The 12,272-nt window shown below is 39.4% G+C and overlaps 1 long non-coding RNA gene across 1 annotated transcript in view; it reads left to right on the top strand.

Moving 5' to 3' along the window:
* Positions 1-8,018, top strand: part of LOC135971730 (uncharacterized) — a 30,892-nt gene extending 22,874 nt beyond the window's left edge. The window contains exon 5 of the long non-coding RNA XR_010587946.1: positions 7,894-8,018. This is a non-coding gene — a long non-coding RNA (uncharacterized lncRNA). The remainder of the gene's footprint in view (positions 1-7,893) is intronic.
* The last annotated feature ends 4,254 nt before the right edge of the window (positions 8,019-12,272 follow it).

Here is a 12,272-nt window from a genome sequence, read left to right as displayed (position 1 = left end):
CTGCAGGTGCAAGTAACTAAAAATCCAGCTCAATTTTACTTTAAATACAAGGGAATTTATTGACTCAGGTGGGTAGTTCAGAAGGAGGCCAGGCTTCAGTGTGAATCTGAGCACAGAAGCTCATGGATGCTACCAGGACTCAGTCTCTTCCCAATTTTCTGCTCTGCCTTCAGTGAAGTCAGAATAATTCTGCATGTGGCAAAATCTCCAGGAACAATTTCTGAGGTTGCATTCTTCACCAAAGAGGGAGCATGAACAAGCACACCCTTGTTCCTAACAACCTAGCACAACTTGTATTTGACTCTAATTGGAACAACTCAGACCCCGCCCATCCCAAAGTCCATTAAGGGGACCAAGGGAGTGCTGTGTGGCACCCGGCATGAACCTCAGTTATGCACTCACTTTGGAACCAGTAACTGTGACACAGGGTGAGACAGTGCTGGTTAAGTCAACCGGGACCCACCCCATGTTTCAAACCACGTGACTGAATAATTCAGGGCTGTGTTAGGAAGGAGAAAGGGGGATGCTTCTTAAATAGCACCCACCAGTCAACTACAATTTAATTTGATAGGAACCCGGAGGCCCTGCCATAGAAATCTCTCACAGTTGCTTGGAATGAGAGCACTCAATACAAAAATCCTATGGTAGCAACCCTATGGCCTCAAGGGCGCCACGCAGTTGGTGTGGAGGGTGGGGCAAGGAGGGTGGGGAAGGGCTCAGGGTCTTCTGAAGATGAAGCCAAAGAACAGATGGCACTGACTTAGCAGAGTGGAAAATGTTTAACCCCAAGAGATTCCTACAGAGGCAGCTAAGCCACACCACAGACTCCTAGAAGGGCTTGTGTTAGGGTTCCCAAGTGTCTAGGTAAGCTGAGGAGATGGTGAGGCAGACACAGAGGGTCGGTTCAAAGCACATTGGGAAGACTGATCCCAAGACCCCTCAGTCCACACTGGCAGTCAAATGCTCCTCCCTGACATCAGAAAAAGAAACAATTTATTTTCTTCAGATACTGAAACAGAACTTTTCTAAGCTCCAGGACACTGGATAATGCTGCTTATGCAAAGACAGTATTTAGTGAAAGCCAATTTACTGAGCAGGGAGATCAGCGGATTCTTTCTCCCTCTTGGCTCCCAGAATGCTGGGATCAGCTTGTAGTCTTAGGAGATTGGCGACCTCTTTTTGGAGAGGATCTGCAGATACCAACATTTTCAGGGTTTCCTCAGGTCCAGGAGTGCCAGGCTCCTGTGGACTCTTCCTTTGGGGAAGCAAAAGAAGACTCCATCTGTACACACAGAATGCATTAATTATATTTTCTTATTTTCTGTTTTCTTGACGCTCTAGCATCTAGTCTACACTGGGAAAAGATTGTCTTTCCCAGGACCAGCCAATTAAACTACCAATTCAGAACCCATACTCCTAACCACCTACTTTATCTAGCTCTGATACTGTAGGAGACAATACCGCCCTTCCTTAATCACCACAGGGTGAGGTACTAGACAACTAGAAATGGCCCCTATGCCCCAGAGCCTGCTGAAGCTATTAACGCTGGGCAGCCTAAGCCTGCCTGCCCTGCCTGCCCTTGCTGTCCCACAGAGACTACAGCAGAGGATCCTGCCCGTGCCTTCCCCTCTCCTGCCTCTGCCTGGGGCGTCCCTGTGCCTCCTATTTCTAGGGATCTATGAGTTTGAATGGGACAGTCACTTCCATGTCTCCAGGTCTTAACATCCCTGGTTAAAACAAATTCTGAGTACATTTTAAAACATAAGGCTTCCAATGTAATCTTTAAAACCCTTATATGGACAATTTTAAACATATATGTAAATAAACATGAATATAACCAACCCCTGTATATCTATAACCCTTCAGAACAACAAGAAACACATGGACAATTCTGTTGTATTATGGCTAAAAGGTAGCCATGGACACGAAATGAAGACAAGAAGTCTTTGGAATAAGTGATCCCATCACAATGAATCAATTTTCCATTGGAACATATTTTTACAAAGTCACTGTTTTGAAAATATTTAGCCATGAATTGAAACAGAGTCTGTAAGGTTTTTTTTCCCGGTCTAAGGCGAACAGCATTTTAAAGAATGAACCAGGACACAACTACAGCACAAGAAAAAAGTATGATAATTAAGTTTACACATATGTGTGACTACTCTAACAGAAAACATGTAAAGAGCATTTGTTTTGATTTATATATCAATCTGTACTGTTTAATTTTTTGTGTCATAAATGCTCTTATTTAAAAAAACAGGACTAGTTAACAGTGTCAATTACTAGTAATTCGTGGTATAAATAATTAAACAAAGAAGTATTCAAAAATTATAACTGTTTTCAATAAAGTTTTATTTTACATCATTTTTTTTTACTTACTCAGAAATTGCCCCCCCAAAAATGCAGAGATTTCCCATGTAGCTGCAACCTAGTTTCATCTCTTATTAACATCTTCTATCAGTGTGTCTCACATGGCTTATTAATATCTTACATAATTTGTCATAGTTAATGAACCAATACTGATAGACTATTATTAACTAAAGTTCATATTTCATTTGGATGCCCTTGGTTCTGTCTTACTCTGACCCAGGATCCCATCCAGGATCACGCATGACATGTGGTCATCACGTCCCTGTGGGCTCTTCCTGGCTGTGACAGTGTGTCAGGCTTTCCATGTCGTGATGACCTTGATAGTACTGAGGAGGATTGGTCAGGAATTTTGTAGAATTTCCCCCATTGTCACTGCATGTTCTCAAGGTGAACTGTCACCTTTTATGTTCACTTGAATCATTTGGAAGAGCTACTGTTTGTCAGGTTTCTCCACTGTGAAGTTATTTTTCCTCCTTGCCCATACTGCATGTGTTCTTTTGGAGCAAGTCACTGTGCAGAGCCCACACTTACGGAGTGAGGAGTTGGCTCCACATTATTGATGGCTGAGTGTCTACATCAATTACTTGGAATTCTTTTGCAAAGGAGATTTCTATGCAACTCTGTTTTCTTATTCACCTGTGTATACAAATACAGACACCTAGATAATTACTTTCAGCTTTAATTATTATTCAACACTACAATTCATTCCTGTGTTGGCCATCAGTAGCTGTTTTTATTGGCTATTATTTTTCTTTGATATATTTTAATTTTTTTTAGTACTTACTTTCTGATACTTCAAGATTATCCCGACTCCTATATTTACTGTCCCAGTTCTAGTATCAGACATTTCTTCAAAGAGCCTCATTCCTTTCAGAATGGTAGGAAAACTTACATCTGGCTGCCGAATGAGCACATTGTTGAATGAGCACTTGTTCCTCATTAGCAATGCTAGGAAGTATATGTGTGTGTGTAACCTACCTATACACACCTAATTATAAAGTTTTCTATGTAGAACTGTGTGTATCTATATTAAACTAAACATAAGTTTACGTTCATGTCTCCACCTCTGATCTAATAGCACATGAATCATTCTAGCCTTCTCCCCGTGCTAATTTGTAACCTCCCACTTCAACAGTGAGAAACCTGGTTACTACCATCTGCGACTTATGTAAGTCATTGTTTTATTCCAGATACAGATACTGTGGTTTTACAATTGTTCACAATTGCTTCTGTTGGAAAGAATTTTATAAAATAGAATCCAGTGATGAAGTATAGTTTGTTTGCCTTCAGCATACGGATTCTATTAATTTTCAAAGTGACTTAGGTCAACACCATTTTCCCTACACCTTCAGTGAGTTTTTTCCTACATTTGTGTCTTAGTCTGTTTTGTGCTTCTGTAACAGAATACCTGAGGCTGGGTAATTTATAAATAAAAAAGGTCCTTTTGGCTCACAATACTGGTGGCTGGAATGTCTGAGATTGGGCAGTTGCATCTGGTGGATTCTCAGTCTTTTTCACCTCATGGTGGAAAGTGGAAGGGGAGCAAGGGGTGCACCAGAGATCACATAGCAAGAACGAAAGCAAGAGGGAAGCCAAGGAACCCAGACTCTTGTTAACTACCTACTCCTGCAGGAATTAATCCATCCCTGTGAGAGCAGAACTCACTCATCCCCATGGAGAACATTAATCTATTCATGAGGGATCCGTCCCCATGACCCAAACACCTTCCACTAGGCCCCACTGCCCCACACTGCCACATTGGGGGTCAAATTTCAACACGAGTTTTTGCAGGGACAAACCACATCCAAACAACAGTAATTTGTAGCATAGTTAAATTATTTTTCACATGATGTATTCTGTCCTGGGATACTCCACATCCTGAGTAATTTTATTTAATTTGAATAGAGTTTGATTTACCCATTTGGTTGTAAAATTCTGCGTATTTTGACCAGTGCATTGTGGTAGGTATCCCACTATTAAAGTATCATATGAAATGCTTGAAACCCCCACCCCATGGACCCAATGGTTTCCCATCTGTGTAGTTTGCTTTCTGCAGTGTCTCATTAAATGAGGTCACACTGTGTGTATTCTCCTCAGACTGTCTTCTTCCACTTAGCAATGTGCATACAAGATTCACTCATGTCTTTGTGTGAGTTGATAGCTTGTTCCTTTCTATGGCTAAATAGTATTCCATTGCATGAATGTACCACAGTTTGGTTATGCATCTTGGGGAGCAAAACCTACCTCTTCTAACTTTGTTCCAGGGTTGGAGACCTTCAAATTAACTGACAATAGATACATTAGTAGGAGAGACAATACTTGGCTTCTTATTCCACAAGTATCATTGTGGGACAAAATTCATCAGATGGCAGGATCCAGTTTACAAAGAGGTAAAAATAGCCCAAAAACAAGAAACAAGACTAGAATCTGATAACCCACAATAACTATAGCTTTCCTTAAAAAAAATTTTTTTTTCAAGACGGGGTCTGGCTCTGTCACCCAGGCTGGAGTGCAAAGGTGCAACAATCTCGGCTCACTGTAACCTCTACCTCCGTGGTGCAAGTGATCCTCCCTCCTCAGCCTCCTGATTAGCTGGGACTACAGGCACATATCATCGTGCCCATGTAATTTTTATATTTTTGGTAGAGATGGGGTTTCCAACATGTTGCCTAGGCTGATCTAGAACTCCTGGCCTCCCAAAGTGCTGGAATTATAGGCATGTGCCCCCATGCCCGGCCAAGTTATAGTTTTCCATTGAAACATAAAATTATTCTCTGTAGTAACCATCATTTTTGACCATAATCAAAGTAAGACTATTCTTGTTTTAAATCTAAGTATAGTTTTGTTAGATTTTGCTTGATTATTTACGTAAGTGCAGCAAGAACAGGAGACGACCACATAGGTGCTTTCAAGTTTCTTTGCTGGAAGTTTTCATACAGAATCTCAGATTTGACTTTTAAAGGCCTCATTCAGGCTAAAAACCAAGCTAAGAACATACTATCAAATTTCAGCTGCAGTCCTTATAGCTTTGTGTGAATTCCTCTCTTCTTAAGTCCCCCCAAATATCCCTAAATTCCTGGGCCTACCAGGAAATGACCTTCTTTACTAACCTGTAAGGCTGTGAACCCTGTAATGTAAGTATCAGGCTGACTTTTCTCAGAGTGCTGTTGGGAACGAAGTTTTTGGTGTTCTAAAAAAAAAAAAAAGAATTAACACGGGAACAAATAATCTCTTAGCAAGGCGAGCTTTACTTTCTGCAGAAAGGGTGCTACTCAATAGCTGTCCAGCCACAAGAGCACACCGAAAAAAGGAGACAGAGTTACTTATAACCTGATGTGTCTACCCTACTGCTGTGTCCAGTTACCATTGGCTGGAATAGGACCTCACATTTTACACTTTACCCAATTGGCTATTAGTTTAAAACTTTCTTAATTAGGTAAGGGGAATAGAACAAAGAAAGAAAAGGAAGTTGCCAGGGATAGTTAAGGAAGCATCTCCAAATAAGGAATGGCATACACTATGGGCTGGGGCTTGTCTAGTTCTGTCCAGGCATGCCGGAGCAAGCTAGGACAACTGATTTGGAACACACACACACACACACACACACACAAATAGTGGATAGCAATCTTATAGTAAGAAATTGTGACTTTTTACAATCTTTGAAGAAGAATTTTCCCATTTCTCACAGTGCTTTGTAAGCATTGTCTCCATAATAGTCAACCTTACTTCCTTAAAATTGCTGGTCATAACTGATCTTAGGTACACTTTTAAAATATGATGTTCCAGTAAAAATCTTGATAATATAACCAAATTTTCCAATTATGTCCTGTTATAAGGTGAACAGATTCTTACTGGACTTTTGCTAATAACTATATCATCATGAAAAAAAGAGTATTCAGTAAGAATTTCAAAATTCTGGAGAGATTAGGCAGGGAAAAAAATGTAAACGCTTCATTTCTGTTTACAAAAGTATAATCTACAAAATTGTTGTAAGTTACAGTTAAATTAAGAGAAAGAGATTTCTTAAATTCAGAAACTAGAACATTAAAGAACCAGCAATGCTCTAAAAAGCTATAAAATTATAATCAATTTTCATCAGTTCATTCAGTGCCACGTAATCAATTCCAGTCTTGCTGGATCTTGGGTTAGCAGTCTCATGACCCCATCAATTTCTCCACCAGGCTTCTGGAGATCTTCACTGAGTCAAGTGTATGGTCTTAAAGTTATTTAAGCAATATCATCAGAAGTCTTTAACCAGAGTACCTGTCATACTCTTTTCCATGAGTCTCAGAGGGAGTCCTGTATCGGAGATGAACATTCTGACCTGTAGCTGATCGCAGGAGCTTTCAGGAAAGCATCAGGGGGAAATAATATCTAAATGACAAAGAGTATGAAATGGCTGTGATTATACCACAGTTGACAAGGATATTTGATTTTTTCTGTGGCATACAACATTTATTTATTTATTTATTTATTTATTTATTTATTTATTTATTTAGAAACAGAGTCTCGCTCTGTCACCCAGGCTTGAGTACAATGGCGTGATCTCAGCACACTGCAAGCTCCGCCTCCCAGGTTCACGCCATGCTCCTCCCTCAGCCTCCCGAGTAGCTGTGACTACAGGTGTCCGCCACCATGCCCAGCTAATTTTTTGTATTTTTAGTAGAGATGGGGTTCACCGTGTTAGCCAGGATGGTCTTGATCTCCTGACCTTGTGATCCACCCACCTCGGCCTCCCAAAGTGCTGGGATTACAGGCATAAGCCACTGCCCCCGGCACAACATTTAAAATAATAATTGGAATTATGACTCATAACTCTATACTGGCACATAGCATGGATAAGGAGGACATTGACAAATTTCCAGGAATTTTATATAATTTCTGAAAACAACATTTTAGTGATACAAATATAACACAGGGAAGGTTAGATATCTCTTTTTATTTGTATTTTTTGTAAGGTTTTCCTTATAAAAAATACATCCTACTTTACTTGTGAATCATGCCCTACTTTTCTTGCATGCTTTGCATAGAGTTGTTTCTAGTTATTCTATTGCTTCTAGTAGTTTTATTTACACATATTGATTATAATTTTAATACTTAGTAATCTTTTATTTTCCAGAGAAAACTAACAAGTAAACAGTTATAAACTGTCATATATTAGCATTCCATAGTAGGTTAGAAAATGTATGAGTATACCATCTCCCAACATCTACATGGATGTGTTTCCTCATCGTACAATTTCTCATTGTGGTAGACAAAAACATGTTTATTAATGGTCCAAAATATCTTTAGTCTCTCTGTAAAAATAAGAAGCGAAAATTATATAAACTTGAATTATTTATGTTCAGTAATTAATGTTTTAGTATTGTATCTTATTTATAAATGGTCTAGATATTTAATGCAAATCTTTTACTTAGCTTAACTTTAAGGTTAAAAATTACCAAAAGTATTTTGGAAACTACTATTAAGCAGATTTACAGTAAACAAATTATTTTTGAAATAATGTTTTTCGCTTTTCACAAGATGGCACCGAAAGTGAAGAAGGAAGTTCCTGCCCCTCCTAAAGCCAAAGCCAAAGCCAAAGTTTAAAGGCCAAGAAGGCAGTGTTGAAAGGTGTCCACAGCAACATACAGAAAAGAAGATCCACATGTCATTCACCTTGAGGTGGCCCAAGGCACTGTGACTCCGGAGGCAGCCCACATATCCTCGGAAGATCACCCCCAGGAGAAACAAGCTTGACCACTATGCTATCATCAAGTTTCCGCTGACCACTGAGTCGGCCATGAAGAAGATAGAAGAAAACAACATACTTGTGTTCATTGTGGATGTTAAAGCCAACAAGCACCAGATTAAACAGGCTGTGAAGAAGCTCTGGGACATGGATGTGGCCACAGTCAACATCCTGATTCGACCTGATAAAGAGAAGAAAGCATATGTTCGACTCGCTCCTGATTATGATGCTTTGGATGTTGCAACAAAATTGGGATCATCTAAACCGAGTCCAACTGACTAACTCTAAATATATGTATATCTTTTCACCATAAAAAAGAAATAATGTTTTTCATAAGAATGACAACTTAATTAGAATCAAATTTAAAAGCTTTAAGATTTTACGTTTCTAGTAAGTATAATATTAGCTTATTTGAGTAGAACTCAAGCAGAATAGGAATTTATGTTTGTTTTATATTCGATAGTGGTAACTTTGAAGACATAGTTGTTTTATTACACCAAAAATATTATATTAACCTTATTTAACTAAGTTTTATCCAAATCGTGTTAACTTAAAAAACATTTGACCAGTTCCTATATTTCTAGGAGTTTGGTGAATATTTATTTATAAATGCTTATGTTTTTGCAAGCCAAGTTAGAATAGAACACTTTTAAAGAATTTTATAAATGAATTTTGCAACGCTAACCTGAGTTAAGAAAATATCACATATACATAACACACATTAATAGACATACAAACACAAATAGAGATTTCATAGCTTTCATCCTGAAATTTCAGGCATGAATCAGGCATAAATATTCTGATGGTTAATTTTAGACATCTACTTGATTGGATTAAGAGACACACAGCTGGTAAAACACAATTTCTGGGCATATGTGTGAGGGTATTTCTGGAAGACACTGAGATAACCCTGACCCAATGTAGATGGGCACAGATATGGTTTTGCTGTGTCCCCACTCAGATCTCATCTTGAATTGTAGTTCTTATAATTCCTACATGTCTTGGGAGGGACCCAGTTGGAGGTGATTGAATCATGGTGGTGGTTACTGCCATGCTGTTCTCATGATAGTGAGTGAGTTCTCATGATCTGATGTTTTTATAAGGAGCTTTTCCCATTTGGCTCAGCACTTCTCCTTGTTGCTGCCATGTGAAGAAGGACGTCTTTGCTTCCCCTTCCACCATGGTTGTGAGGCCCCTCCAGCCATGTGGAACTGTCAGCGCATTAAACCTCTTTGTTCTTTATAAATTGCTCAGACTCGGGTATTTCTTCATAGCAGTGTATAAATGGATGAATACAGGCACCATCCAATTGGTTGAGAACCCAGATAGAACAAAAAGGAAGAGGAAAGGGGAATTATCTCCTTCTGAAATGGAAACATCCTTCTTCTCCTGCCCTTGACATCAGAACTTTAGGGTCTCAGGCCTTTGGCCTCAGAATGAGAGTTACACCATTGGCTTCCCTCATTCTGAGTCCTTTTGACCTGGACTGAGCCATGCTACGCTTTCCTAGTTCTCCAACTTGGTGATAGGCTATCGTGGAACTTCTCAGCCTCCATAATTATGTGAACCAATTCCCCTAATGAGTCTTCTCTCATCTATCTATCTACATATATCACATTGATTCTGTCTTTCTGGAGAACCCTGACTAATGTGATTACAATAATACAAAATTTACTAGTTTATACAGAAGACTTGGTTTTTGTCTTTGCCCCATTTTTTATTTGTATTATAACTGTGTTTCTGGAAAACGGAACAAGTTTTTACCTTCTTCATATGAGGGCTAAAGCTTTTTTCTCGCCAATAATTTTGGAGATTTGTAAGATTTTCTTTTGTTTTGACCTACAATCTTACAGAGGCTGAGAAATAATTTTTTTTTCTGTTTTATTTTTCAGCCCCAGGTGTTTGCTTTTGCAGATTCTTGAGCATGTTGAGAGCCTCCAAGGCATGGAGCAGGGTGCCTAAAGTTTCAGTGATTGTAGGGAGTTGAGAGACTCAAATGGGAAGGGAAAGATCTAAAAGGAGGCAGTTTGGAAGATAAAAATTTTCTCAAAGGAGCCATTTAAGTTCTAAATAATTCTTATTCTTAGTAAAGTCATGCAAACAGGAAAGGAAGTAGACAAAATTAGCTCCATATTGGTGGAACACATAGGCAGCAGAGGTTTGAGAAGGGAGAATTTAGTCAACTGAGAAGTTCCCATGAAAAGAGCAAGATCAAGATCACAGAGACACCATGAAACAAAAAGCCAGGAATAACTTCCAACCCAAGAGGAGAACACAGAGGCCTCAAAACCAAAGCTAGGATAAGAAACTTGTATCCCAAGAGTTACCTTCCAAAGAAGCCTGAGATTCCAACCCAGCTTCACAGAGTACTCACTCAAAATGTTACTGAAACTGTAGGCTTTTCAATGACTTAGCCATGCATGCAAAAGGCATTCCTTAAGGTGGTACAGAAGATGGAGCCCCCCCATCCAAAGATAGCCAAGGAGAAAGAAAGTCCCCTGTTGGCAGAGCCAGTGGGCAAAGGCAACAGAAAAGGAGACAAGAATCCTAATGGGATGAGATTCTTTCAGATTTAGGATCATACAAACTCCTGAGAATTGGCAGGTTGACAGCCATAAATGGGCTACCAACATTTCTACTCATTGGATTACAAGTTCTTCAGCATCCAAAATGATTAATAAAATGACAATTTCATAAATTTGGAAAGGAGACATTTCTTTATTTTTATGGTTTTTTTTTTTTTTTTTTTTTTTTTTAGAGTTTCACTCTTGTTACCGAGGCTGGAGTGCAATGGTGCGATCTCGGCTCACTGCAACCTCCACCTTCTGGGTTCAAGCGATTCTCCTGCCTCAGCCTCCCAATTAGCTGGGATTACAGATGCCCACCACCAAGCCTGACTAATTTTTTTTATTTTTAGTAGAGACAGGGTTTCATCATGTTGGCCAGGCTGGTCTCAAACACCTGACCTCAGGTGATCCACCTGCCTTGGCCTCCCAAAGTGCTGGGATCACAGGCATGAGCCACCACACCCAATGAGAGATTTATTTCCTATAAAGAGTTGCAGCCTGCAGGATTGTCCTTCTCACAGACTGGGAAGCATAGCCTCCAGCCAGAAGCCAGAAACAGATGCTTCAAGGGAGATGTAAAGGAAATAGTAATTTATGCTGAGTGGAATTGGCAAAAACATATATTTAATAAACTCTAGGAGGAGTCATGAATATTTATGAAAGGAGAAATGCATGCTTGTGCAATTGAGTTTCTTGCTTCTTCATGGGTCCCATGTACAAAAGATGGCAGTGTTAGCACGATCCCAGGATTGAGTTTTCAGCCCTCTGACATTAAAAGGTGAAGCAGAGGACATGAAAACTCGCTCTGTGCATCCTCTGTACACAGGCCAGAACCTCTCCATCATGGGTGGTCTCTTATTAGGCAAGAAAGGAGAGGTTGATATCAGTGGTGGCACCTTTGAAAGGGCTGGTTTCTGTTTAATCCTTAGGGAAGAAAGCCTCATCATGGTTAGCAAACGAGGGGGAATAACGCGGTGTATCTGACCCCCATCATCCCATCCTGGCCAAGCTGAGAACTCAGTTTTGAAAGTTACTCTGGGGTTCCCTCAGCCAAGAGTTGGTCTGTTCAGTCAGTTGGGAGCTTAGGATTTCATTTTCATTTATCAATGCTAATGGGAAAGAGTACACTGTCTTCATGGCAGCTGAATTTGCAAGAAACTCCTTGGATGGAGTTAATGGCAGCTGTATTTTTCTGGGAGCTCTGCTTTAATTGGATAAAGTAAGTTCTGGTAAGATTTCTTCCTTTATCTTCAGTATCTCAAATGTTTTTGTTTAAATAATCTTTATAAGAACTCTTGATGTCTGAGTGGATTCCCACACAGTCATCTACTATAAGACTTTCTGATTCTTTTTTTCCTTTGGTCATTATGAATAGAGCTTCTGTAAATAACTGCATGGTAGCTTTTATTTAGAAATAACATCAAAGTAGTTGTCAAAATACTTAGGAATGTGATTTTTGGATTGTAAGGTGAGAGTTGTTTAGCTTTGGAAAAAACTGCCCAACTTGTAATAGGGGAGGACAAACAATTTTCTGTGTTTTTGGAATTCTTAGATAGGACCCTCTGTAACAAACAACAGATTAAAATGAGAAAAACAGAAAAGTT

This window comes from Macaca fascicularis, chromosome 7 (genome assembly GCF_037993035.2).
Source record: "Macaca fascicularis isolate 582-1 chromosome 7, T2T-MFA8v1.1".
NCBI classification, from domain to species: Eukaryota; Metazoa; Chordata; class Mammalia; order Primates; family Cercopithecidae; genus Macaca; species Macaca fascicularis.
The sequence above is the reverse complement of the archived record's forward strand: the minus strand, read 5'-3'. Positions and strand labels throughout refer to the sequence as shown.